Source organism: Vulpes lagopus, chromosome X (assembly GCF_018345385.1).
Source record: "Vulpes lagopus strain Blue_001 chromosome X, ASM1834538v1, whole genome shotgun sequence".
Classification (NCBI taxonomy): Eukaryota; Metazoa; Chordata; class Mammalia; order Carnivora; family Canidae; genus Vulpes; species Vulpes lagopus.
The window spans coordinates 14,516,105-14,542,789 of NC_054848.1; the positions used below are offsets into that span (position 1 = coordinate 14,516,105).

General features: G+C 42.9%; 1 protein-coding gene and 1 pseudogene across 4 annotated transcripts in view; one reads left to right on the plus strand and one right to left on the minus strand.

The window, feature by feature from the left end:
* Positions 1–16,701: 16,701 nt before the first annotated feature.
* LOC121483682 lies at positions 16,702–16,850 on the minus strand (annotated as a pseudogene).
* A 3,456-nt stretch (positions 16,851–20,306) lies between these two features.
* The window catches only part of CDKL5 (cyclin dependent kinase like 5), a 213,050-nt gene continuing 206,671 nt past the window's right edge, over positions 20,307–26,685 (plus strand). For all 4 annotated transcript variants that reach the window (XM_041741591.1, XM_041741589.1, XM_041741592.1 and 1 more), the window contains exon 1: positions 20,307–20,431. The gene's annotated coding sequence lies outside the window, so the exon portion shown is untranslated. The remainder of the gene's footprint in view (positions 20,432–26,685) is intronic.

Sequence of the window (26,685 nt, forward strand, 5' to 3'; positions counted from 1 at the left end):
CTGTATGTGTGAAATATTTAAAATTTTAACAATGTTAACTATTGTGCACATAGTTGTTAAATCTAACTTTACATATGCCAGGGCTTGCTTGGCACTGACCGTACGAAGATGTAGAGCAAACCGACAATTTGACATGCCAACTTGAAATGTAGTGATGGTAATAGAAGTTGGATGCTCACATGAGAGGTATTAGAAATAGACCTTTTCAGAGATATTCACAAGAGGGAAAGGATGCTAGGAATGTCCTGGGAAAGGTTTGCAGAAGAGTGGGAACAGAATGGGGTCTTGATACTAGCTAGGATCTGTCTAGGGGGTAGGAAGAGGGTTAGCACTCCCAACGGTGAAAAGTGAATGTTGCAAAGTACTGTGGTCACAGTGGGACATCCTGGGTGGCCGGCAGAGTGTTGGGTGGGTCTGTACTTCTGGCCCAGGACGGTGAGCTGGCTGGAGCAGGACTCTGCTAAGCTCGAAGCTTCTCCCGATCTGGATCATTCGGCTTATGCCTCCACCTTCCAGGCAAAAAGCAGCCTGCAAAAGGCCTCCAAAAGTCCCTTGAGGAGCCTGGATCTTTCTTTGTGGAGCGTGGGCAGTCCTAGCTTTTCTTAGCTAAGCAGTGACAGGATCCAAGCTGTGATTTAGGCAGTTCAGCTTGGCAACTCCACACAGGATGGACTGAAGGGGAGAAACAGCTAGAGGCAAGAGAAATTGTTGAGGAGACAAAGTCATTGTTGAAAGATACGTGGAGGCAATGGCCTGAACTGGAACTACGGCCGGAAAATGGGGAAAAAATAAAAAGAAACTTGGAAATCGGGGATCCCTGGGTGGCTCAACGGTTTGGCGTCTGCCTTTGGCCCAGGGCACGATCCTGGAGTCACAGGATCGAGTCCCGCGTCGGGCTCCCGGCATGGAGCCTGCTTCTCTCTCCTCCTGTGTCTCTGCCTCTCTCTCTCTGTCTATCATAAATACATAAATAAATAAATTAAAAAAAAAAAGAAACTTGGAAATCACTGATAGAACACTTGGCAACAGTTGCATCCCAAAGACTAAGGAGGAATTGAAGAGGGCTCCAAAGGTTGGGAGAATAGCGATGCTCTAAGAGGACCCTAAGGGGCATTGGGAGGGGCAGGCAGGTTTGGGAAGATTAGAAGTTCACTTGTATCAATTTTGAGCCTAAAGTGACATCTAAGTGGCCAGTCCTTTCAGCAGGACATTTGAGACTGGGGGATCGGGGGCAAGTCACAGCTGCTGATTCAGATTTAGTCGCTGTTCTAGAAGCCACAGGATTGTATATGCTCTGATGCACCAAAGGCCTTTTCTTGGAGAATAAAGAGTAGGAAGATGCAAGGAATCAGGGAAAAAGAAAGCAGTAGAACTGCATCAAAGGGAGAAGCAGATGGGGAAGAGGGTGTGGCCATGCTGATCAACACAAGAGGAGAATCAGGTTTGGCAATTGCTTGCCCACCTAGCATCTTTTGGGCAGGACAGAACTGCGTCCAGAAGTTGCTTCTAAAGGTCTCTAGCTTTCCGTCTGTTCTGGCAAGTCACAGGCACTCAAGACCTTTGAATTTGACCAATCTTCAATTCTCTCAGGAAATTATCATCTTAGCAGTTTTCTCATCTCACCTATCTTGAAATGACACTCCCAGTTGTGTCTTCCTCTGTAAATCCCCAGCAGGATTCTTGCCCCTCCATTGGCCATCAAATAAATCCCTCTAAAGAAGATTCTAGAGTTACACACCTAGGTTTAGCTCTAGGCTCCATCAGTCACTCTCTGTAACCTTAAGCCAATGACTAAACATGCCATATTTGATTCAATTTGTATCCCAGGGACCTAGCACAGGGACTAATGTAGTTAAAATTTTTGAGTTGAACCTCTGGCTCTATATGACGCTCCTAATTTGTCTCTGTATTTTCTTTTTTTTTAATATTTTATTTATTTATTCATGAGAGACACACAGAGAGAGAGGCAGAGACACAGGCAGAGGGAGAAGCAGGCTCCCTGCAGGCAGCCCGACGTGGGACTCGATCCGGGGACTCTGGGATCACGCCCTGAGCCAAAGGCAGATGCTCAACTGCTGAGCCATCCAGGTGTCCCCAGAGTCTATTCTCTTAACCACTCCACTACCTTTATACAGATGGATACTTTAGACCAACCATGGCGCCAGTCCTGGATCCTTCTCACCTGTCCCTGACCTGCTTTTCATCCCAGTTCAGTCTCCCTCTGATTCATAATTCCTAGTTTTCAAGACAATCTAGATCCTGTCTCTGGCCTTTGGAACAAATGTCTGTTTTTGATCTTTCCATTGGAGTCTCTACCGACTCTGACTGCATTTGTCCCTCTGGCTCTCCATAAGCCATGTTGCTCCAAACAGGAACCTGGGCCAGATCCCAGACACTCTAAACCTGTTTGCCCTCCTGGTACCCAACCTCCCAAGGCTCCATGCTTTACCTTCTGCCTCAAGTCTGACTAAACATCCCGTGAACTGTACGCCCCCCTTGCATATGTTGAAGTCCTATCCCCCAGTACCTCAGATTGTGACCTTATTTGGAAATAGGGTCATCACAGATAGAATTAGTTCAGATGAGAGATTATAATGGAGTATGGTGGGCCCCAAATCCAGTATGACTAGTGTCCTGATAAAAAGGGGAAATTTGGACACAGACATACACACAGAGAGAATGCCATGTGAACATGAAGGCAGAGATCGGGGTGATGCATCTACCAACTAAGGAAACCCAAAGATTGCCAGCAACCCTCCAGAAGCTAGGGGAGAGGTAGGGAATAGAATCTCCTTCCCAGCTCTCAGAAAGAACCAACCTGAGATCAGAAGGATCTCAGACTTCTAGCCTCAAGAGCTGTCAGAGGATAAATTTCTGTTGTTTAAGCCTCTCAGTTTATGGTGCTTTGTTGCGGCCACGTTAGTAAATGTGGTGGAGGAGGATCTATGGCTCTTGAAGGGATACAGTGCTGCGACTGCATGTACTGACCACTGAGTCTCATGGGAAGTGGTGTGAGCATTTCTGTGATGAAAAGAGGCAGGAATGAGGGGACATGACGTACACTGAAGCCCAGTTACAGGGACCAGCTGGCCGTGGCAAAAAGAGCCAGGTCTTGGGCACCTGACTGGCTGAGTGGGTAGAGCAAGTGATTCTTGATCTTGGGGTCATGAATTCAAGCCCCATGTTGGGCATAGAGCTTGCTTAAAAAAAAGTGAAGTGGAGAATGATAGATTGCAACAGTCTATGGCACTTATATGATAGGAGAGCTATTGCAAGTGTTAGGGAGGAGAAAACTGGATTATAAGTATCGTGAGAGTTGTAGATTGGGCCTGACTTGTCATGGTCTCAGGGACTCCAGTGAAGTCTAGTTACTTTTGGAAGCTGGGCTGTGCTGCTTTGAATGTCACTCAGTGTGTAGACTGGATTAAGTGGGGTGCTGACTTTTATGTGGGTGACAAAAGAAGCAAAGTGCACAAAACTGGAAAGAAGGTGTGAGGTCAGGGTTTTTGCCCATGATTTGCACTTTTTATGATGTGGGTATTTGAGTAACAGACACCACTATGAATGGATGCTTTCAACAGGACAAAATCAGGGGAAAAAAAAAGAAAAAGAAAAAGAAAAAAATTAAACATTAAATACAGACAGAGGATTTCCCAAATGGTGTCAGCTTGGCACCACTGCTTCCTCCAATTGTTTAACCATGACTAATTCTTTTCCCCAATTTGACATATTTAATCTGAAATAGAGGCAAAGAAACCTTTCAATTGCTAAGTTAATACAGGCCTGCTTGCTGTCATTTTGGTGGCAGTCACATTATGGTAACAAAGCCTGACACTTTAAAAAGATTTATTTAAAAACTTTAGCTTGGGCCTTGAATTTATGACCCCAAGATTAAGAGTCACATGCTCCACTGACCGGGCCAAACAGGTACCCCAAAACCTGATACTTTCTGAGCTCTAACTAATCTGAGGAAGGTGAAATTATGAGGAAAGCAAGACAGAGGGATTCCTGGGTGGCTCAGTGGGTTAAGCATCTGACTCTTCGTTTCAGCTCAGGTCATAATCTCAGGGTCCTGGGATGGAGCCCAGTGTGGGGCTCCATGGTCAGTGGGAAGTCTGCTTGAGGATTTCTCTCCCTCTGCCCCTTCACCAGCTTGCACTTCCAGAAGCACGATCATAGAACCCAAATACCAGTTTATGACAGCAGTGTTTCTGTGGAAAAATGTGTTGAAAAGTCTGCCTTGGAATGCCAGGGATTAATCCTCTATAGATTGTCCTCCTCTCTCCTCCCCACATGCAGGGCAGTGGAAGTGGTCACTTCCCTAACCTCAAGGTACAGATGGAAGCTTCTGTGCACAGGAGCAGAGGTATGCAATAATGGTAAGTGGTCAGGGATAGGCTGATAAATGGGACTAGGAGCAGGTCTGGGACCCTGGGGGGCAGTGGGGAGTTGTGACAGGGCACTTTCTGGAGTGTGGGATGCTCTGCCAATCCTCTATTCATTCTTTAGCTGGACCCAATGATGGCCCACGTGCCTCCCTTCCGACTTAACAACCAACGCTTCCAATAACCTTTTTTTTCTTTCTGGTCCATTTTGGAGCAGCACATGGCTTCCAAGTTTCTTCTGTATGTTCTTGTCCCTGAAACGAGCATTTACCACTGTAGAAATTTAATCTACTTTAGAAGAATGGTCAGACTTTGGCTTTCCTTGCATTTTATTTCTTTTGGTGACCAGTTGGATAAAACCTGGGGCTACTGGGCAAGCAGATGATTGAGGAACGGTGACATCACTGAGACCAGTAGGAAGAAGATTTGAGTGGTAGAGAAGGGCCACTAGTCCCAAAATATCCTCAAGAGATCACATTTGTTTTAGGGAAGGTGCAAGTTGGGAAAGCTCTTCCTTTCCAGATTCCTTGGAGACTAGTGACACTTTAGACAATGTCTTAGTCACAGTTGGGTTAATGGAAAAGCTCGCTATCTACACTGATATCTTGCTAAATTATTCTTTTAAGAATTTATTTATCTGTCAGAGAGAGAGAGACCAAGCAGGTGGAACAGCAGGCAGAGGGAGAAGCAGGCTCCCTGCTGTGCAAGAAGCTGGACGCAGGACCCGATCCCAGGACCCTGGGATCATGACCCAAGCCAACGGCAGATGCCCAACTGACTGAATCACCCAGGCACCCTAATAGCTTGCTAAATTATAAAATGCCCTTCTACCCCTCATTTCTTCCTATAATGTTCCACTTTCTCTATTGAATATGACATGGATTTTTAGTGAAAAAATAAAATAGTAATTGAGATTTGTCAAAGGTTGCATTCCCTAGGAAGCACACTCTGAGATGGGCATAGGATGTTTATTAGAGAGTGTTCTTGGGATCAACCCCTGTGGAAGGGAGGCGTAGGCAGCAGGACTGGGAAGACGAAAAAGTCCATCTGTCATACAAACCCAACCACAGCCTGGAGGAAGTTCTGGAGCTTTGTTCTGGGTTGGGCCAAGATGGCCAGACCTTTATAACCTTGTATCCATCCGTCATTGGATGCAGGCCACCTGGGCCAGGTGGCTCTCTGAAGCTGCGGCTCTTCTTCAAATGGCCGATAGCTCGAGGCTGCCTGCCAACAGCACTCCCAGCTGCTGGGGCAACAGGCCCTTCCCTGAAGGGGGCTTGGCAATGTGCACCAAGATATCGATCGAGACACTCAAAATAAAAAAGGATGATGGGGCGCCTGGCTGGCTCAGTCAGTAAAGCATGTGACTCTTGATCTCGGTGTTGTGAGCCCCATGTTGGGTGTAGAGATTACTTAAAAATAAAATCTTTAAGAGAAAAAAAGGATGATACAACTAAGGACTCTATGGGGTAAAATAAAAAAGCACACCTGCTTAAATTGCTATTCCTGCCTGCACTAATTCATTCAACAGGAGGAGCAATAGACTGCTTTCCAAGGGCCAACCAGTTCACCTAGGCTGAGTACAGAGGCTAGATGGAGACCAAGTCTTCTGGATTTCTCCCCTAGCAACCTCCAGCAGTTATGCCTTGACAGTCAGAAAAAAAGAAAAGCCTGTCTCTCTTCAATATTTATTTCTAAGAAAAGAGGTGAATTGAATTATTTATTTATTCTATGAAGGCAACTTATATTTAATGTAAAAAAAAAAAAGTATAGTACCACAAGCCCACTGACCAGAAATAATCAGAGAATCATTGTCAACATTTCAGCATATTGGGAATCCCTGGGTGGCCCAGCGGTTGGGCGCCTGCCTTCGGCCCAGGGTGTGATCCTGGAGACCCGGGATCGAGTCCCACGTCGGGCTCCCTGCGTGAAGCCTGCTTCTCCCTCTGTCTGTGTCTCTGCCCCTCTCTTGCTCTTTGTGTCTCTCATGAATAAATAAATAAAATCTTAAAAAAAAATTTCAGCATATTTTTCTAATCTTCTCTAATCTTTATATAAACAAACAAACATCTATTTTTCCCCCTGTAGTTGAGCTCACGCTGGACTTCTGGGAGGCAGCAGTGTGTTGTGATTAAGAACAAGAACTCTGGGGATGCGTGGTTGGCTCAGCGGTTGAGCGTTCGCCTTTGGCTCAGAGCGTGATCTTGGTCCAGGGATCAAGTCCCACATCGGGCTTCCTGCAGGGAGTCTGCTTCTCTCTCTGCCTGTGTGTGTGTCTCTCTCTGTTTCTCTCATGAATAAATAAATAAAATCTTAAAAAAAAAAAAAAGGCTCCACTTTCTTACCTGTGATGTGGAGATAACACTTGTCCCATAGGGTTTCTGTGAGAATTATTATCTTGTTAAATGAGATGATGTATGTACAATGCCTACACATGGTAATCACCCCCCAAATGGCAGTTTTTACTGTCACATAAGTTTTGCTTTTTTTTTCACCAAACATTACATCATAGTTTCCCCATGTCATTAAAAAAACCCTTTGTTGGGACTCCTGGGTGGCTCAGTGGTTGAGCGTCTGCCTTCAGCTCAGGTCATGATCCTGGGGTCCTGGGATCGAGTTTCGCATCAGGCTCCCCGTGGAGAAGCCTGCTTCTCCCTCTGCCTATGTCTCTGCCTCTTTCTGTGTGTCTCTCATGAATAAATAAATAATATCTTTTTAAAAAACCTGAAACAACCCTTTGTTGAGGACACCATAGGGTTCCTGCAATGTCAGTGGGAATACAGGTGCTTGACTTCCTGCAAGTAGAACAGCAGTCAGAACTCCAGCCACCCAGCAGCACAGCATTCTGGGTTCAGGAGAACCACACTTGCCCTTTTACTTTCCAGTCTGAAGAGTGGTAAGGCTTCCTGATTACACACAACATATTAGTAGCCGTTTATAGGCTGGTTTCAATCAATTCATCAGGTGTTTTCCCCAGAGCTACTTTTGAAAGGGAGAGGGTAGGAACATATACAAGGCACTGAATCTGGGATGATGTAGACCCTGGAAAGGGAGGAAAAGGAGCAAAAGAGGGAGGCTGGGGGCCCTAACAGGAATACAATTCCATGATCTTACTTTGTGTAAATGCATTCATTATAGATAAAGTTTCCAAAGGGGAGTGAGATATTGCAACCATTTAAGTGATATATTTAGTTAGGTACTCTTTTGCTTGGAAGCCAGTGAATAGACAACAAGGTACATTGAAATCTCCTATCCACAAAGTCTTGAAGTTTTATCTTTTACACTAGTGAAATTGATTAGTTAAAAAATAAACTTGGGTTTTGTTTTTCTCTGGTTAGGCTATGGGATGTTTTTAGGAGTTGATTGCCTTGCTTGTGAATCAGTAAAGTAACAGACTTTTCTTGCTTTTCTCACAATTACTTTTTTTTTTAAGATTTTATTTATTCATTCATAGAGACGCAGAGAGAGAGAGAGAGAGAGAGAGAGAGAGAGGCAGAGACACAGGCAGAGGGAGAAGCAGGCGCCAAGCAGGGAGCCTGATGTGGGACTTGATCCCGGGTCTCTAGGATCACGCCCTGGGTTGAAGGCAGTGCTAAACCGCTGGGCCACTGGGACTGCCCTCACAATTGCTTTTTGATTATGTTCGTGTTTATTAGCAGTTTGGAGGAGAAATAATAAGGAAAATATAGCTTATGATGATTGGCTGCTTCATTTATATATCCCCACTGTGATAAGTACAGTGTTTTCTATATCATAGGCTCTCATTAATCTTTGTTGGATGGATGAACTCAAGCCAACCTGGCCATTTGCTAGTAATTTTCATGAAAAAAAGGTTTCATATGTGAGAGACTACCAAAATTGGTTTAAGTAAAATAGTTGGATTATTGATAGGTATCAGTTGGTTGCAATCTCTGCCTCTTATTGCTGCATGACTACCTGTAGATGCAGTGGCTTCCGATTATTTATTTTGATTATAAATCTCAATTTGAGTAGGGCTTGGTGTGGACTGCTTGTCTCTATTTCAGGCAGAATCAACTGGGATGGCTGAAGAGCCACTAGGGCCGGAGGGTACACTTCCAAAGGTGACTCATTCACATACATGGTATGCTGAAACTGGGTGTTAGTTCCTTCCATCTCGGTAGCATGTTTGGGCTTTCTCACACAGTGTAGCTCCATAAAAACAATGAACTCCCCAAAAGAACCGAGCAGAAGCTATATTGCCTTTTTTAACCTGGCCTTGGAAATCACACAATGTCATTTTCATCACAATTATAAGCCAGCCAAGATTCAAGGGGAGGGGACATAGACCCCCCCACCTTCTCTATGGGAAGAGTGTCAAAGTTACATTGTAAGAAGGACATGTGGGATGAGAGGTATTGTTGCAGCCACCTTTGGAAAATACAGTTTGCTCTAGGGATTATTTATGATCCTCTGTCATACCCCCAATTTCCCACATTTAAAATTTTTTTTCGGGCAGCCCCGGTGGCACAGCGGTTTAGCACTGCCTGCAGCCCAGGGTATGATCCTGGAGACCCTGGATCAAGTCCCACGTCAGGCTCTCTGCACGGAGCCTGCTTCTCCCTCTGCCTGTGTCTCTACCTCTCTCTCTCTCTCTCTCTCTCTCTGTGTGTGTGTCTCTATGAATAAATAAAGTCTTAAAAAAATTTTTTTTTTCTATTTGTCTTTTTTTTTTGGAGATTTTATTTTTGAGTAATCTCTACACCCAGCTTGGGGCTCAAACCTCCAACCCTGAGATCAAGAGTTGCACATTCTACCAGCTAAGCCAGCTGAGTGCTATTTGTTTTTATGATTTTTTTTCCAACTGCCCCCTCTAGTCTTGGTAGCTGTAATAGCTCAGAAGCTAACATTCTTTTTTTTTTTTTTAAAGTCTATACCCAGGATGAGACTTGAACTCACAGCCCCAGATTAAGAGTCACATGCTCTACCGACTGAGCCATCCAGGTGCCCCTCAGAAACTACCATTCTTTAAAATACCTTTTGCGTGGAAGATTGATTTTCTGGTACACGGAAGGCATATGCTGAGCAACTTCTAGGATAGGGGTGTATCCAGCTAGGTTTATTCTTCTATATATATTCTATATATATATATATATCCATATACTTCCATATAATTCTTACTTCTACCTAGTTTGAAGAAGAGAGTAACATAGGTAGGCATAGCCCTAAATATAAGAAATAAAATAAATGAGAAGGGATAGATAGATAGATAGATAGATAGATAGATAGATAGCCTGGGGCAGCTTTAAGTCAATTTTTGGAAGGTTCTGTGGTGCGGGTGATGGTGGATTTAGCTAAAAATCCTACAGACATGTACAATAATAAGTGGTCTCTATTTTGGGGTTATCATGGCAATGCAAGTTAATGATTTATGTCGTGTGTGTGTGTGTGTTTGTAACTGGTCCTAGTTAAGCTGGAATACTAAGGCCAGTTAGTAGTGATTCAGTCATAACTTTGAGTGAAATCCTGAACGAAATCATAAAGCAACATACATATTTCCATCAAAGTAGCATTTTTCCTGACATTTTATTTTAGGATTTTATTTATTTATTAGAGGAGAGAGAGAGAGAGAGAGAGAAAGAGAGAGACAAGCAGACTCTGCCAGAACAAAGCCCAATCCGGGGCTTGACCCCAGGACCCTGGGATCACCACCTCAGCCAAAACCAAGAGTCAGACGCTTAACCAACTGAGCCACCCAGGCGCTCCTTCCCTGACATTTTTATCAAAATGTTCAAAATACTAAAAATTGAAAGAAATGCATGGTGAACATCCACATACCTACCACCCAGATTCTATATTAGCATTTTATTTTATTTGCTTTATCTCCTATCTATCCATTCATCCATCCTTCTATTCCTCCACAAATCCATCTTGCTTTTTTATACATTACAAAGTAACTTACAGTCATTAGCAGGCATGTTTTGAGTTCTGTTTAAAAATGTGGACAGCTTTCTTTTTATTTCAATCTTGTATTTGACAAATATAGAAAATCAGGTGGGCTTGATCTTTTGTCATTGTATTAAAAATGAAATCTATGAGAATTTAGTGGAGAAGTTGCTGGAGAAACAAACTCTGTAAAGATTGTGTTCTGTGATGCATATTATTTAATGTGCTTCAGATCATATCTTTGCTTTTGCTTGAGAATGTAATAAAAACTTACACATTTTGAACTGAATAATTGTGTTCCTTGATAGCGAAAAGGCTATCATTTTTCATTTTCTTTTCATTGTACCTTTTTATTTCCTTAAGCATGTTGGAAACCATATTGGATTTATATCTGTAAAGCTGGTTAAGAATTTCTTTTAGAGAAATGAAATCAATACTTGAGACAATTGTACAAGTAGATCAGGTTCACTTCACAGTGTCTACACTTTTTTGTTCCAACCTGCCTCCTCCAAATGCTATAGCCTCAATTTACCTAGCCACTTTTGTGTTCATCCTTTTGTTCTTCAGGTAATTGTCTAAATTGTTAATTTTCCTCTATTGTGCATCAACATGGCACAAAATGATGTGGGAACTCATTGACCAGTTCACTGATTTCATTCATTCATTGAGCAAATGCTTATTGAGCATCAGGTCTTGTCCTGGGCATTGGCAAAACAAAAATGAATAAGACATAATGTTTATTTTCAATGCAAAGCCATTAATACGGTACACCGATCAACACAGGTGACAAAACTGGATAATTGAAGCCTGTTGGAAGATTTTTTCCCACTTTTCCAAGGACAGTAGCTATTGCTCTTGACCCAGTCTCTGCTTTATGTCATGTAGATATCGAATAAAATTATACACCAAAGAGCAATGTTTGCTAATGACTCATTATTGTATTAGAACATTTTAAGAGAGTGAGAATTGTTTTATGGATCTGAAAAGAAGCAAGATCAATATGTTTTTCACTGTGTGTTTTTATATAACTAGCCCAGAATTTCAAAGTACCTTATAAGAAGCCTGTAAAATTGCATTGAATCAGGTCTGATATTAAACCTAGGAAATGAAAGGCACAGCCATTTTATTACTTTTTAATACTTAGACTCTACAAACTCATTTGTTTTCTTTATAAATTAAATGCCGTGTGTGTTTTTAATTTTTCCATTTTTAATTAAAATCTCGAGATAAATAATATATATACTGTATATTACATCTCAGTCTATCTGCATATATTCAAGGAAAGGGCATCGTTTGTAGTCATTTTAAACTTTCAAAACCTTTTGAGGGAGGATATTAGTAAGGTGCTTATCAAGTCGCCTCACATTCGAGCTAAGCAAGTAAGCAAAGGACAAAAATGAGGTGGACAACAATGTTTCCTCCCTTGCATAGCTTCATGCACATCCTTATCAATCAATTCCCATGAGAAGATGGTAACTTTGGCCTGGATGTCTTTGAAAAGCAGGGAAAAAAAATCTTTCCTGTGGAACTGCTGTGGGTGTAAATGAGACAGTATAAGGAAAGTTCCTGGCACATAGCACGGTTACAGAAATGGTTTCTATTGCTGAGAGGGTAAAGCTTAGAGGATAAGGATTAGGCTTCTGGAGTCAGTCACCTTGTCCACATAGTGGTTCCACCGCTTACTGACTAAGGAAGCTTGGCCAAGTTATGAAAGCCTTGTCTATAAAGTGGAGATGGGATCCACTTGCATTAGCTACTCATTGCTTCACAACCAATTAATCCAACATTTAGTGGCTTAAAACAAGAAACATTTGTCATCACATAGTTTCTGTGGGTCAGGAATTCAGGAATGGCTTAGCTGGCTTGTTCTGGCTCAGGATCTCACACGAGGTTGCACTTACCTGAAGGCTTGACTGGGGCTGGAGGAACTGCTTTCAAGATGATGCACTCCCATGGCTGCTGGCAGTTTCTCCCTGGCTGTTGATAGGAGGCTTCATTCAGTTCCCTCACCCCATGTTCTTTCCATAGGGAGTCTTGAGAGTATCTCCACAACCTGTAGGTGGCTTTCCCCATAGCAAGTGATCCAAAGGAACGAGGAAGAAGCTGCAAAACCTTTTATGGTTTAATCTCAGGTCATGACCCTCTATGACCATCACTTCTGCCATATTTTATTTGTTAGGAGTGACTAAGTGTAGTCCACACACAAAAGAAGGGGGAATTTAGCTTTATGTTTTAAAGGGAGTAGTAGGGGGGGGAAATTTGTGGGGGTACCTTAAACCCCTGACACAACTTCATATAAATATCGAGAGAATTAAATGAGGTAATACATGCAAAATGCTCCTCACAATGCCTGGTACACAGTAAGCACTCGATAAATCTTGATTAATTTTCTTTCTTTCTTTCTTTCTTTCTTTCTTTCTTTCTTTCTTTCTTTCTTTCGAGAGTGTGCATGCAAGGGAGGGGCACAGGGAGAGAGAGAATCCCAAGCAGGCTCTACAGTCAGCATGAAGCCCAACACCAGGCTCAATCTCATGACCTTGAGATCATGACCCAAGCTGAAACCAAGAGTTGGATGCCTAACTGACCAAGCCACCCAGGCACCCTTGATTAATACCATTTCTAAAGGAAGATGAAGGGACGCCTGGAAGATGAAGGGAGCCAACCTCTGGGTGGCTCAGAGGTTGAGCGTCTGCCTTCGGCCCAGGGTATGATCCCAGAGTCCCAGGATTGAGTCCCACACTGGGCTCCCTGAATGGAGCTTGCTTCTCCCTCTGCCTATGTCTCTGCCTCTCTCTCTCTGTCGCTCATGAATAAATAAAATATTAAAAAATAAAATAAAGGAAGATGAATAGACTGCTGTTTGGCTAGGGAAATATGGTTTCATCTGGATTAAGAGACTAACATATGAAAAAATGATTTATTGATATCTAAAAGTTGTGTAGAGTTATGAATGTTCCATAGAAAGAGGTATCTGAGGCAACCAGTGTTTGTGACATACTCCTCTGGCTTTAAGTCTCTTTCATAATTTTGTGCCTTGTGTTAGAGAAGAAAGGGAATTGGATATTGGGAACTGCCTTTATGCCTAAAATAATCAGGTTTGGAATATATAGAACTATTTTTCACTATTTTCCTGTTGCTATCTATAAATTAGCTGGCTCTTTTCTTACAAAGCCAAAGACAGCACATCTCTATTATCTTATTAGATATTCCTCTCGAAATAAAAAGCCCTTCTACATCAGTAACAACATCTATTAGCACTGCCCCACTCCAGCTCCCTGGATACCATTGATCTCAGATGATTTGGGCAGGCTAGACTAAAGGTAGACCAAGGAATCCACAGCCGCCCTAAGGGATTGAAAATGGGGCAGGGAAGGGGCAGTGGTCTGGGGAAGGCTTCTAGATGTAAATATTATCTCAGAGGATCCTCGAAGTAGACAAATTTCAGGCTTCTTCCTTGATGGTTTAAATCTTTTGAAGAGGGCAGCCCTGGTGGTGCAGCGGTTTAGCGCCGCCCGCAGCCCAGGGTGTGATCCTGGAGACCTTGGATCAAGTCCCACGTCGGGCTCTCTGCATGGAGCCTGCTTCTCCCTCTGCCTGTGTCTCTGCCTCTCTCTCTCTCTGCATCTCTATGAATAAATAAATAAAAAATCTTTAAAAAAATAAATCTTTTGAAGAAGATCTCTCATCAAATGTGGAGCCCAGATTGTTCTCCCCTATTTCTCCTGGTTGGAGTATACATTCTTAAGATGACTACAATTCTAAAAAACATGTTCTGTAAAATGGGCATAATAGTGGGTTTGGTAGCCTGCCAGAGCAGTAAAATGAGCATAATGATACTCTTTGCTGGGGGTCATACTGTTGGGGTACCAGCTGTGTCTCTGTGGCACTCACTTTCACCTGCCCAAGGCTGCTTATTGCGATCACTTAGGATTCTCTTCCCAAAGGGTTTTTCCCAGGCTGAGGGAGCACACTCTGCCTACACATAAGGAGAACTAGAAATGCTGGGGAGTTAAAGCCTAGAAGAGCTTTCAATATGGTGGAGAAACACCCCAGCTTACTCGAAGGGGTGAAAGCTCTACATCTTCTCCCAGCGGTCCCCAGCAAATCCTGCTGAGCTCCAGTCGCCCACAGTGGTAAGTGCTTTGCTAACACACCTATTATTGGCTTCCTTCTCCTCCCTGTCTCACTAGCCCACTCATCTTCTGGTGTTTCTTGGGATCGAGTCTCAAATAACACTACTTACACTTGCATTATTGTCTTAAGGTCTACTTTTGGGGAAACTCAAACTAAGACATCATTCATAGGGTCAATGTCGGGATTAAAAGAGATAATGTGGGACACCTGGGTGACTCAGTGGTTGAGCATCTGCCTTTGGCTCAGGGCGTGATCCTGGGGTCTGGGATGGAGTCTCACATTGGGCCCCTTGCAGGGAGCCTGCTTCTCCCTCTGCCTATGTCTCTGCCTCTCTCTCATGAATAAATAAATAAACAATCTAAAAAAATAAAAATAAATAGCAATTAGCATTTATCCATCAGTTTCTTTGTGTCAGCACTGCTTTAAGCACCTTACACGCTTTAACTCCTCTAACCCCACATTAATCTTCACAACAACTCATTATTATTCTCCTACTCCAGATGAGGAGACCAAGACACAGAGAGAGTAACTTCAAGATCACACACTATTCGAACCGGTGAAACCGTTATTCAGATCCAGGCAGTAAACACGGAAATATTCTTTCAGGATGCTAGAGTGGTTCTTTGAGTTATTGGAACTCTAGTCATATTGAGTTAACCTGCGGAGATTCTGGCTTGTTTTCGGTGTGTTGTTGACAAATGGGTGAAGTATCTTGGGAGAGATTTTTCCTGTTTCGTCCACTTAGGGGGGCTTCTGTTGGAGAAATGACAGCTACGCGCTGTGGGTGGTGGCTCTGGGATGGGAGCAGGAAGGAAGATTTTACACCTGTCATTCAGATGCCCTCTACACAGAGGTCAACTACAGCCAAGATGAAGCAGTGGGGAGAGGTGCATAGGGAAGTGGGTGCGATGTTCATAGGTTTTTAACAGAAGAGTTGATGGTCCCTTCTCCCGTCTACCTCCTCCCAAAACCCCTGTGGTCAGGGAAGTTGGGTTTGGTGAGGGAACCGACCTTGCTCTCCAAGGAACTGGAGTAGAAGTGAAGGGGCTGACCAACCCCTTTGTCACTTCAGGTGCCTTGAGCCACAAGCCTGGCAGGTGATGACAGTGGGAAGCAAGTAGGAGAAATGAGATTTAACGAAAAGGTAACATTCGAGTTTTAAACTGGATTGATTTTTAATAGCTGAAAAAGACCTAAATGTTAGAAAAACTGTCTAAGATGTGAAGGGACACAAAGGGCAAATTGCCATAAAAGCATGGTTTTTGGGTGAAATAGGTGAAGGGGATTAAGAGGTACAAATTTCCAGTTATAAAATAAATAAGTGGGGATGTCAAGTACAGCACATGAAATATATATATATATACATATGAGATATATATATATCACAGTCAGTGATATTGTTATAACCATATGGTGACAGATGGTAACTAGACTTATTGGGGGTGATCACTTCACAATGTAAAAATATCAAATCACTATGATGTACCCCTGAAACTAATGGGATACTATATGTCACTTACACATTAAAAAAATACATGGTTCAAAAAAAAATACATGGTTCAAAGTAGTCATTGGAGAAAAATAAACTGCTTCATGTTTATACCCCACGGAATTGAGCCCTGCTCACTAACAGCTAATCCTTGTAAAATCTTTACCATGGGCCAGGTGCTCTGCTAAGCATTTCACAAATAGTCACTTACCCCGACCTATCGGGTGAGAACTATTATTGTCATCTTCCCATTTTACAGAGGAAGAAACTGAGGCACAGAGCAGTTGAACAATTTGCCTAAGGACGCAACTAGAGCTGGCATTTGAATGCAGGCAATCTGGTTTCCAGGTCTTTGGTTTTAGCTACTAAACTACATTGTCTTGCAAACCATCCACTTTCATATGGTATTCTATTCTGGTGTGGTTTTCCCTCTTGGGTCTTTTGATGCTGACATTTCTGTTCTTTCCACACTGTTTGCGGTTAAACTTAGTGCCTGGAGGATAGGGATAGAGGTTTTAATAGTTTAAAATGAGGTACTGGACTCGCATTTCTAAAATGACATTTTCCCAAATGGCATGAACTTTAAATGAAAACATGTAAGATCTGACAGTCTGATTTAAGCTCTGAGCGGGGCCAAGGAATAACTAATGTTCACCTCTTCCTACAAACACTACAAATTTACCCGTTGATTTGACTCTTAAGCTTTTCTCCTAGATCTTGATTGCATTATGAGGTCTAAGCCAAACAGGCATTTCATATATGCTTTGCACCCCGCCGCCCACCACTACCACAGGGCCTGTAGTCCCCTGCCAACAGAAGTTGGGGTTGAGTTTCCCATGTTTGGGGAACCTGCAGTGGTCAGAATGACCTTAGTGGACGAGACTCGCCCTGTGAGAACCACCCTCGTGATCATGGTATCTTCCCTGCCAGGTAAGTATCATCATAAATGCTTTTTGACCATGATTAAAAGGCTTATTTAGTCTTCCAGACCTGTCCCACATGTATCCAGGACAAAGATGTCTTACATCTTTTTTTTTTAAATATAAATTTATTTATTTATTTATGATAGAGAGAGAGACAGAGACACAGGAGGAGGGAGAAGCAGGCTCCATGCCAGGAGCCCGACGCAGGATTCGATCCCAGGACTCCAGGATCACACCCTGGGCCAAAGGCAGGTGCCAAACCGCTGAGCCACCCAGGGATCCCCCAAAGATGTCTTACATCTTGATGGCTACTTATTCATTTATTATTGAGACCCATAATGAGTAGTACACACTCTGTAGTGGGACACTTTTGAGGCATCTAATAGAATCTTTGACTCAAACTGTCTTAAGTGCAAGGCAAAGGCATTTGCATTTATTTAATTAAGCAACTCAGTGTTGTCATCGAGAACACAGCGGTTTTTTTGTTTGTTTTTTTCTTTCTGTTTTTCAACTCTGCCTTATGTAGTGTACAGGCTTTAACCTAAGTTTGGTTTTCCTCTAAACACAAAATGGCTGCCAGAGGGAACCCAGGTACCTGCTTCCTTGTTCATCCAGCAGGATAGAAGGGAAAAACTTTTCCCTCAAATCATAGGATGTTAATTCCTTTCCTTTAGTCTGATTGGGCCTTAGTCATTGATTGACTAATAAGCACCCACCACCCTGGGAGTGTGGACACCTCAACATAGTTGCTGTAGTATTAGGAGGATGGAATGAATAGATGCTGGGGAGCCTCTGAAGTCATTGCTTCATCTGGAAAAATGTGACCTGACAGAAAATATTTCAGAGAATCATGAGCCTCAGAGATAACATATGTAGGGTTGCCAGATTTAGCAAATAAAAATACAGGATTCCCAGTTAAATTTGAATTTCAGATAAAAAGCAAAACTGCTTTTCTTCATTTTTTAGTTTAAGTATGTGCACCTCTTTCTACAAACACTACACAGGGATGCATTGATTTGGTTCTTTTTTATTTTTTCACATTGATTTGGTTCTTAAGCTTTTCTCCCAGATCCTGCTTTTGTTATGAGGTCTGGGCCCAGAGGGGGCAATTTCAAAAATGTTTTTTTGGACAATGATTAGAAAGCTTATTTAGTTTTCTACCCTTGTCCCACATGTATCCAGGATAAAAATATATACTTACACTATAATACTTGTTGCTTATCTGAAATTCAAATTTAACAGGCCTCCTGTATTTTATCTGGCAGCTCTAAATGTATGTAAAATTCTTGGCACATAGCAGGCATTCATTCAGTGGTTAAGTATTAGTGTGCTTTCTACATAAGAAAAGAGCTCAGTTAAATGGCAGAGTGGGACTTTTTATTTATTTTTATTTTTATTTTTTTAAAGATTTTATTTATTTATTCATGAGAGACAGAGAGAGAGGCAGAGACACAGGCAGAGGGAGAAGCAGGCTCCATGCAGGGAGCCCAACGTGGGACTCAATTCTGGGTCTCCAGGATCACACCCTGGGCTGAAGGCAGGCGCTAAACCTCTGAGCCATCGGGGCTGCCCAGAGTGGTACTTTTTTAAACTCTTATTGACCTAGAAAATATATGCTTTTGATCAATATTGCAATTAGCAGAACTGGATGTGGTTCTAAGAAACCCTTCACCAACTCTTCAGAACCGGATCAAAGTAAATGTCCCTAAGTGGAAGGCCATAGTTATATATGGGATGGCACATTATAATACATCTAGTATTACTATTTAAAACTAAATTGGACCTATCAGTGAATATCCAGTTATTGGTTTTTCTCCGTCTATACAGAGAAACCATTCTTCATTTGATTCAGAAGTAATGCTGCTGCAATTCCTGGCACGAAGGCGCTAACACGCAGGGATGAAAATGGCATGATTGGCCCGGGAATTCTGGCTCCACGTGGGTGAAGCTGGAGGTCAGAGCACTGTTACTTTGCATCTGGAGAAGGCAGGAGACTCTGCAAAGATCTGCTGTTGGCTCTGACTCCATTTTCCCTCACTGCTAATTCACGGTTCCTACCTGAAAAATTTTCTAATCTGCTTCCTGAAAAGCTGAAGAGAAAGCAGGCACCTTCTTTCCTCATCAAATATTCACCATGCTATGAGAAAGAAAACCCTAGTGGCTTGGCACCAAGTGGCCAAACACAGCATCTCGTTACATATTGTTACCAGATTCACGACAGGAATAGATTAAGTGGATTTAATCCAAGATATCTATTTCCCATTGCTGTACAGTACTGCTTATTTCTCATTTGGTGGCTGCTATGACCTCATACAATGCTTGTTTTCTGCGCTTTTCCTAAACCAGAAAGAAACCCATTTTTCCTCTTCGCTTTACGTGGAAATTATTTTGCAGCTTTACATAGATTTGCCCACAATGCCTTTAAACAAGATTATTTTTCTTAATTTTCAAAAAGTGGCATTGGAAATGTATCTCCTTCCATTTCATCACCTCTTCATCCTCTTTGGAAACCTGATTGTTGGTAGGTATGAAGATCTTTACATTTCTACCGGTCGGGGATGACTTCATTGCCAGCTGGGGAATCTTGTGTGGTGGAGCATTGGACCAAAGCAGAGCTGTGGGTTGATGCCTCTGCTGCAACAGCCTTTTTGCATGCATCCAGCTGCTGTGTAAGGAATCCTCAGGCTACTAGTTCTTTGCTCCTAATTCACCCAAGGGATCGTAGGCTGATGGATGAGTGTACGTGTGAATGTGTGTATATGTGACTGTATGTGTGCCCGCACAGCTGCAACAGTTGGGCAGCAGCTGCAATAGACTTCGATACGATATCATTTTTACCAAAGACAGAGATAAACTGTCCTCTGTCCTTTATTTCCAAGCAGTTCCTTGGCTCGTCCCCTAAACGCGTTCTCCCCCTTCTTCCACGACCCTTCTGCCCCCCCCGCACGTGTCGCTCTGGAGGGTGGCCAGGATCGCTGCGCCGCAGGCAGGATTCCCCTTTTTTTCCGCAGTGAGAGGCGGATTCCCGGGCCCCGCCGGCCCTCCACCCCCGCAGCCAGCCCCTTCTTAGTCACGATCTCCCCCGCCCCTCCCCCCTTACCCCCGCCCTCCTCCCCCTGACCCCCTCCTCCCGACCGCTCCAGGCTCGGGCCCCGCCCCTCCCGGCCACCCAGCCCAGGTTGCTAAGGGCTTGGCTGGGCAACCAAACCTGGCCCGCGAGGAGATGCGGCGCGCGCGTGCGCGCGCAGGCGAGCTTATACAAGGAACCAGCGTTCTTAGGTTCCTGGGGTCCGAGCACGAGCGGCGCGGGCGGGGCGCGCGGGTCCGAACTCGAGGACGAGCGCTCTTTCCTCATTGGTCTCTACCAGAAGTGGGCGGGGCGGAGGCGGGACCTGGCGGGGTCTTCGAAGCTTCTCCATTGGCCCGAGTGGGACGGCCGGGGCGGGCCAGTTAGCAAATTAGGCTGCGCGTTCGCCTCTGCGAGAGGGCGGGGCCGGAGGTTTCCATTAGTTGTCCCTGCCACTGGGAAAGGTAAAGCGGCGACGGCGGCCTCAGGAGCTGAGGGGTCCCCGGCTGGAGGTGGGGGACTCAGCGGGGTGAGTAGCTGCGCCGCCACCCGCCCCTCAAGCCCTTCTGCCCCCACGTCGATTCCGCTCCATGCAGCTTCTCCGGAGAGAGGGGACCCACCCGGTCTCCCCGGGCAGACTGAGAAGGGGCGGCGGCGCAGGTCCCCCCAGAACGGGGCGACGCGGCGAGGGTGCCCCAGCCTGGAGTGGCCCTTCCTCAGCGCCCCGTTGCGCCACTGGAAGGGCTTCCCCGGCGAGAGGTTGGGGCCGGATTTTGGGGCGCGGGGAGACGGGAGGATGTGAGGAGGGGCGGCGGGTCGAGGCAGCCCGGCGGGGCTCCCCTCGGCAGCGGGTCTGCGGCGTCCCCGCCCCGCCGCCCCCGCGGCGCGAGCTCCCCCGGGCTTGCGGCGAGGGAAGCCCCTTGCCGCCGGCGCCGAGGAGGAGCCTGTGCGCCCGAGCCCCCGGCCCGAGTTCCGAGGGAGTCGGCGACCTCCCGGGGGCTGCGAGCCGGGGCCGGAGCCCCGGCCCTGCTGACTGACCTTGGCTGCCCGCGAGGCTGCGAGAGCGACCCACCGCCGGCCCCGCATCTCTTGCAGCCTCCTCCCAACAAGTTTCAGGCGTTGCTGTGAAGTTCACGACTGGCATAGTGGGGAGAAGCAGAAATTGGCCCCTTCCCAGACCTTCGTACCCTTTGGACCCTCGTAGAAATTAAATCCTGAGGTTTGGAACCATTGCCGAACGAACGGGTCCTGCTCGCACTGACACGTTTTAAGCCCACGTTGAGGGAAAAAATAACCTGAACGTATTTCTCTGTAAAGGCAGATCTTCCTTGAGGTTTCTTTTTTTTTTTTTTCTTCTTCGCTTCACTTGAGTGTTAAAGCACAGATGCCTGAATAAGAAAAGCCTGACCTTAGTATCTCCACTGTGAGATTAGACGGATGCTGTGTTATTTAAGTAGTTGCAGATCAGTGTTCTGTTAACACCATCTATTTTAATTGCCTGAAATTTAGGCTGATTTTAGAAAGTATTGCAGACAGAATAATTTCTTCCCGTGAATCTGAATTAGGTTTGTTTGGACGTTAATGGTTATGTAGTTAATGTACGAGATTACACAAATTAATTTGTCTGAGAGCGTTTGACGAAAACGGGAGACATAAATATGTATGAAATAGGATTATCGTTTTAGGTAACATTTCCAGTGTGTTCCTTTCTTGCTGTAGGGTTGCAAAAAGGCATCTTTACGGAGGCTATTCGGAATTGTATGTGAATAACATTTAGATGTAGATTTGTTTTTAAGTGTTTTAAAATATTCGTAAAATGTGAAGAACGGTGTTTACTTGTGTGTTTACTGTTGAAGGGAGGGTAGTATAATCTTATATTTAGCAACCCAGTTAGGGTCCATTAATAATACATTTTTTAAAAACGTATGCCTCTTTTTGAGAACATGGTACTTGAATACCTTAGCAGTTCTTTTAATTTCCTTATTAAAAGTACTATTTTAGGTTTAAGCATTGTTGGCCGTTCACACTGGAACAGGAGTAAGGAAGCCTGCAGCGGTATTACCAGTTTGACACCACCAGTGGGTGTTTCTGTTGACAAATGCAGAGAAGAGAACATTTGGGAAGGAAATCTTTTTTTTGGGGGGGGGGGCGTGTGGGGGGGGATTGGGTGAGGGGGGAAGGAGCCAGAAGAAAGAAGCTGCAGAACTAAAGCTGCCAGCACAGTGTATGCTGAGCATTTCACAAGTACAAGGAAAGCTAATTAGGATGAAAAAAAAAATCGGTTTGGCTGTATTAAATAATAGAATTCCCAAAGAGGCATGCTAAATAAAGTTAATCATTCCAAGAGTGTTAAATAATCTACCATTTCAGAGGAGTTTGGAGGGTCTTCAACTGGAGTATCAAATCTTTTTCAATTGTCTTGCCTTTTAAACATAATGCAGTGATTAATTTGATGTGTGTGTGTGTGTGTGTGTATGTGTATGTCTTGTATTCTAGTTTTGCTTATTTAGCATGTTTCCTAAGCCTAATTTTTTTGAAAACCAAACTTGATACATTAAAAAATATTAGAAATAGACATTCTTTCTCCAGAGAAGATTTCTTTTTTCCTGCTCAGATTTATAATTTAGTGGCTTTTGGAAGGCTTTTTTATTTTACCCTTTATCTCAGGTTTTTGATTTTTACTTATGCAAGTTCCCTGGACTAAATCTGCCATTATTTTCATTGTAATTTTCTTGGAGTCTTTTAAATCAGAGTGTGGTAGCTACAGTATTCCCCGGGGTTTTAGAAGAAAAGGCTCCCATTGAGGGAAATTGCAGGGCCATCTCGCATAGATGAGTAATAGAAGGTTGACTGATTGCGAATCAGTTGGATTCTGTTCCAAATATGCTGCATGGGGCTAAGGCAGTCATTTAATGAGAACCAGATTTTACATGGTATTTCTACTTTGAAGGTGCAGTATTGTTCCATTACGAACTAAAATACAGAGGTGGAGAAATTCCTTCAAGTATGCTTTCTTCGCCCCCCCAGCCTTGCTTCACCACTGTGTCCAAGAATCTGTGAGACTCTCTTTAAACAATAGTTGCATTGTTGGAAATGACAGTGGCTTCTGTTGCAGAAATTTTAACCTTTCATTATGATTTGTTTCCATTTACTTTGTGTTAGAAAATTCAGCTATATCTAAGAGTATGGCTGTAGGAAATTTGTAAGGAAATGAACCAAGAAAATAAACCTTCAGCGTGTCTGTCAAAAGTTCACCTCCCCCCCCTTTCCATTTTGATAACTTTGGTAGTTATCTCATTCATTTCTTCTAGGTTTTAGAGGGTATGTTAGCAAAGGACTTTATTTTGGCAGTAAATGTGGGGATAAGACCTCGTGTAATAAATTGATGCCCAATAATAAGGCATTTAGAAGAATCCACCAACATCCACAGACCCAAAACATGAGGGAAATCTTTCAGGTAACCCTTAACTTTGGTACGAGAATAGCAAAATTTTAAGTATTAAGTTGCTTTCTACATAGTAAAAGGCTGTTTACTCAGAATTTGATAGTTTTAGATTTCAAAGGTTGTTTTGTTTGTTTTTGTTTGCAACATCAAATTCCTTGGTAGAAGAGGAGATAGAATCTTAAACGTTCTTTATCATCTGATGTTGTCAACTGGGTCACGTATTTCAACTTAGGAAAATACTGTAATTAAAAGACTAAATTTAAACTTTCTGTTTGGGAGGGTTTTCCAATTTACTTTCAATCTTAAACTCAATATTAGAAATCTTTTGTTGACAATGCATCACTTTCGTGTTTGGATTTAAATTCTTGGTAGTTTCTAGAATGTTTCCTTCATATAGAACGGCACATGGATGACTGGATTACTGAAAGGTTTGGCCTCATTTCTCACTCAAGTTTGTACATTTACTTCATAATACTGAGATATGAAGTTGGGTGCAATTCTGTCAGTGAAAGCTGGGTGAGGACTTGAGCCTGATAACATTTAGATAATTAAGATTTGAGAATTAATAGAAAATTACTTAAGAGGGTAAAAGGACCTACCCATTCAGGTCTTTGAAATTAATTGTCAACATTTTGAATTAAGCTCTCAGAAACATTTGTGTTGGAGACAGTTCTGATTAAGGTCAAGTTTTGGGAGTGTTCTCTCTTTTGGGCAGTCTTTGTAATAATTAAATTATAACATACTATTTATTGAGCCTTACTGAAGACCGGATACTATAGTAAATAATTCATTTGCATGGGTAGACGTGTGTATGTGTGTTCTTACAACACTTCTGTGAGGTAGATGTTTTCCTTATTTCCCTATACACTTGATTGAATGGGCTCAGAGAGAGAAAATAAATTTTTTTTTTTTGAGAGAAAATTGCTCAGATTGCCCAGCTAGTCTGCCGCAGAGGCAAAACTTCCATTTAAACCGGTCTGACTTGAACCTGTGTTCTTCAAAACCATGCTGCTTCCCTTTAGCAATCTGATTGCCCAAACATATTTTGAGGTCCTACTGTAAAGTCACTTCTGGGGTGGGAGTTGAGGTATAAAATATGCCTCCTGGAGCTCACAGGCTACATTGGTAAGGCTGCCTGACCTTTAGCCACATGGGAGGCTGGACTCCGATTCATCAGCACTATGGATAGGATAAACTGAAGTGCGGACTTTTCTAACAGAGGGTCGTTAGTTCTGTTTCTTCATAAATGAAGGTTGTACATAATTATTTACACCCAAAATGAGGTAGCTGTTTCTAATTAACTACTTGGTATTTCATGTTTGTGCATGTTCCACTGTAACTTTTGACTGACTTTGATTAAATTTGCTACGCTAATAAAGGCGATGAAGGTATTCCTTGAATTCAATTTTGTGGTTTAGATGCATTCTAAATGGCAGCCGTTACAATTTGCAGATGGGTATCTTTTCTGTAATTGTTATGACTTAAGTGAAATAAAACCTGGAGGTAAATGAAGTCTACAGAGGTATGTTGTTGCTTCTTAATACATATAGGTTGGACTCTGACAAAAATGTTTCTACTTGAAAGAATTTTCTGCTACTTGAAGCCTCTTGTGATTTTGTGTGTGTGTGTGTTTTAAAATAAGACCCATCATTAAGAGAGCTAAACAGTTGCGTAGTCCAAAGGAGTGCTCAGAGGTCCATGTTAGGGAGGAAGAGGACTTGATGTTTTATTCTATAATTGATGAAAATCACTTTTGTCACTTATTAAAGTTAGAAACCAGTGATGAATGTTGTAGAACCTCAGGGCTAGAAATCATCTTGGCCAGAGCAGGACAGTTGTTCTACAAAGATGGGACCTATACATAAATTCTTGTGGGTTTATTTCTTTACCAAGTGCAGGTTTTCAGTATGCATTAAAAAAAAAAAGATTTTATTTATTTATTTGAGAGAGAGAGAGAGAGAGATAGCAAGAGAAAGCATGAGCAGAGGGGAGAGGGAGAAGCAGGCTCCCCACTGAGCAGGGAGCCCGATATGGGGGTCAATCCTAGGACCCTAGGATCATGACCTGAGCCAAAGACGAATGCCTAACCTACTGAGCCACCCAGGTGCCCCTTCAGTATGCATTTTTAACAGCATTATTGAGGTATACTTTACATACTATAAAATTCACCTGTTTAAATGTACCATTCAGTGATTTTTTTGGGTAAATTCATGGAGTTGTATAATCATCACTGCAATCCAATTTTAGAACATTTCCATTGCCCCCAAAATATCTTCCCTGCTAATGTGCATTTTTAAAAACCTTACTTACTTGCTTCCACTTAGATCCCTTTATCATCAGACACTAATAAACAAAATGATGTAGATCTTAAAAGATAGGTCTTTTGAGGTGCCTGGGTGGTTCAGTTGGTTAAATGCCTTCGGCTCAGGTCATAATCTCAGGATTCTGGGATGGAGCCTACTTCTCCCTCTCCCTCTCCCTCTGCCCCTACCTCCAGCTCACGCTCTCTCTGGTTTGCTCTGTTTCAAATAAATAAATCTTAAAAAAAAAAAGGTTTTTTAGAATTTTTTTTTTTACACATTTTACAATTTCTTAGTGCTGTTTTATTTTCAAAAGCTTTTGCCTACAGGTGCCTGGTTGGCTTGGTGGGTAGAACATGCAGCTCCTGATCTCAGGGTCATGAGTTTGAATCCCCTGTTGGATGTAGAGATTGCTCAAATAAATGAAATCTTAAAAATGTTTTGCCTAAACATAATGTATGGCAGAGTATAAAGGACGGTACTGCAAATCTTATAAATTACCTTGTTTTTGTGTTTTTTTTTTTTTGTTTTGTGGTTTTGATTTGATTTTGTTTTGATTTTTTTTTTTTAAAGATTTTATTTATTTATTCATGACAGACACAGAGAGAGAGAGAGGCAGAGACACAGGCAGAGGGAGAAGCAGGCTCCATGCAGGGGGCCTGATGTGGGACTTGATCCTGGGTCTCCAGGATCACACCCCAGGCTGAAGGTGGCGCTAAACTGCTGGGCCGCTGGGGCTGCCCTGTTTTGATCTTTTAAACCAGCAAATAAAACGTAATGTTCTTAGTGATATGTTGGAAAATCAGGAGTAAGAAATCCAGGTAGGCGTGCATGACTAATTCAGTTGGTGGAGCATGCAATTCCATGTCAGGATCATGAGTTCAAGCCCCAACTTGGGTATTGAAATTACTAAAAAAAAAAAAAAGAAAAGAAAAGAAATCAAAGTAAAAGTAATATAAGTAGGGAAGAAAAAAATTCCTTAAAGATTTAAGACTATGGGTAAAATAATTGATTTTCTTAATTTTAAGCCAATAACAT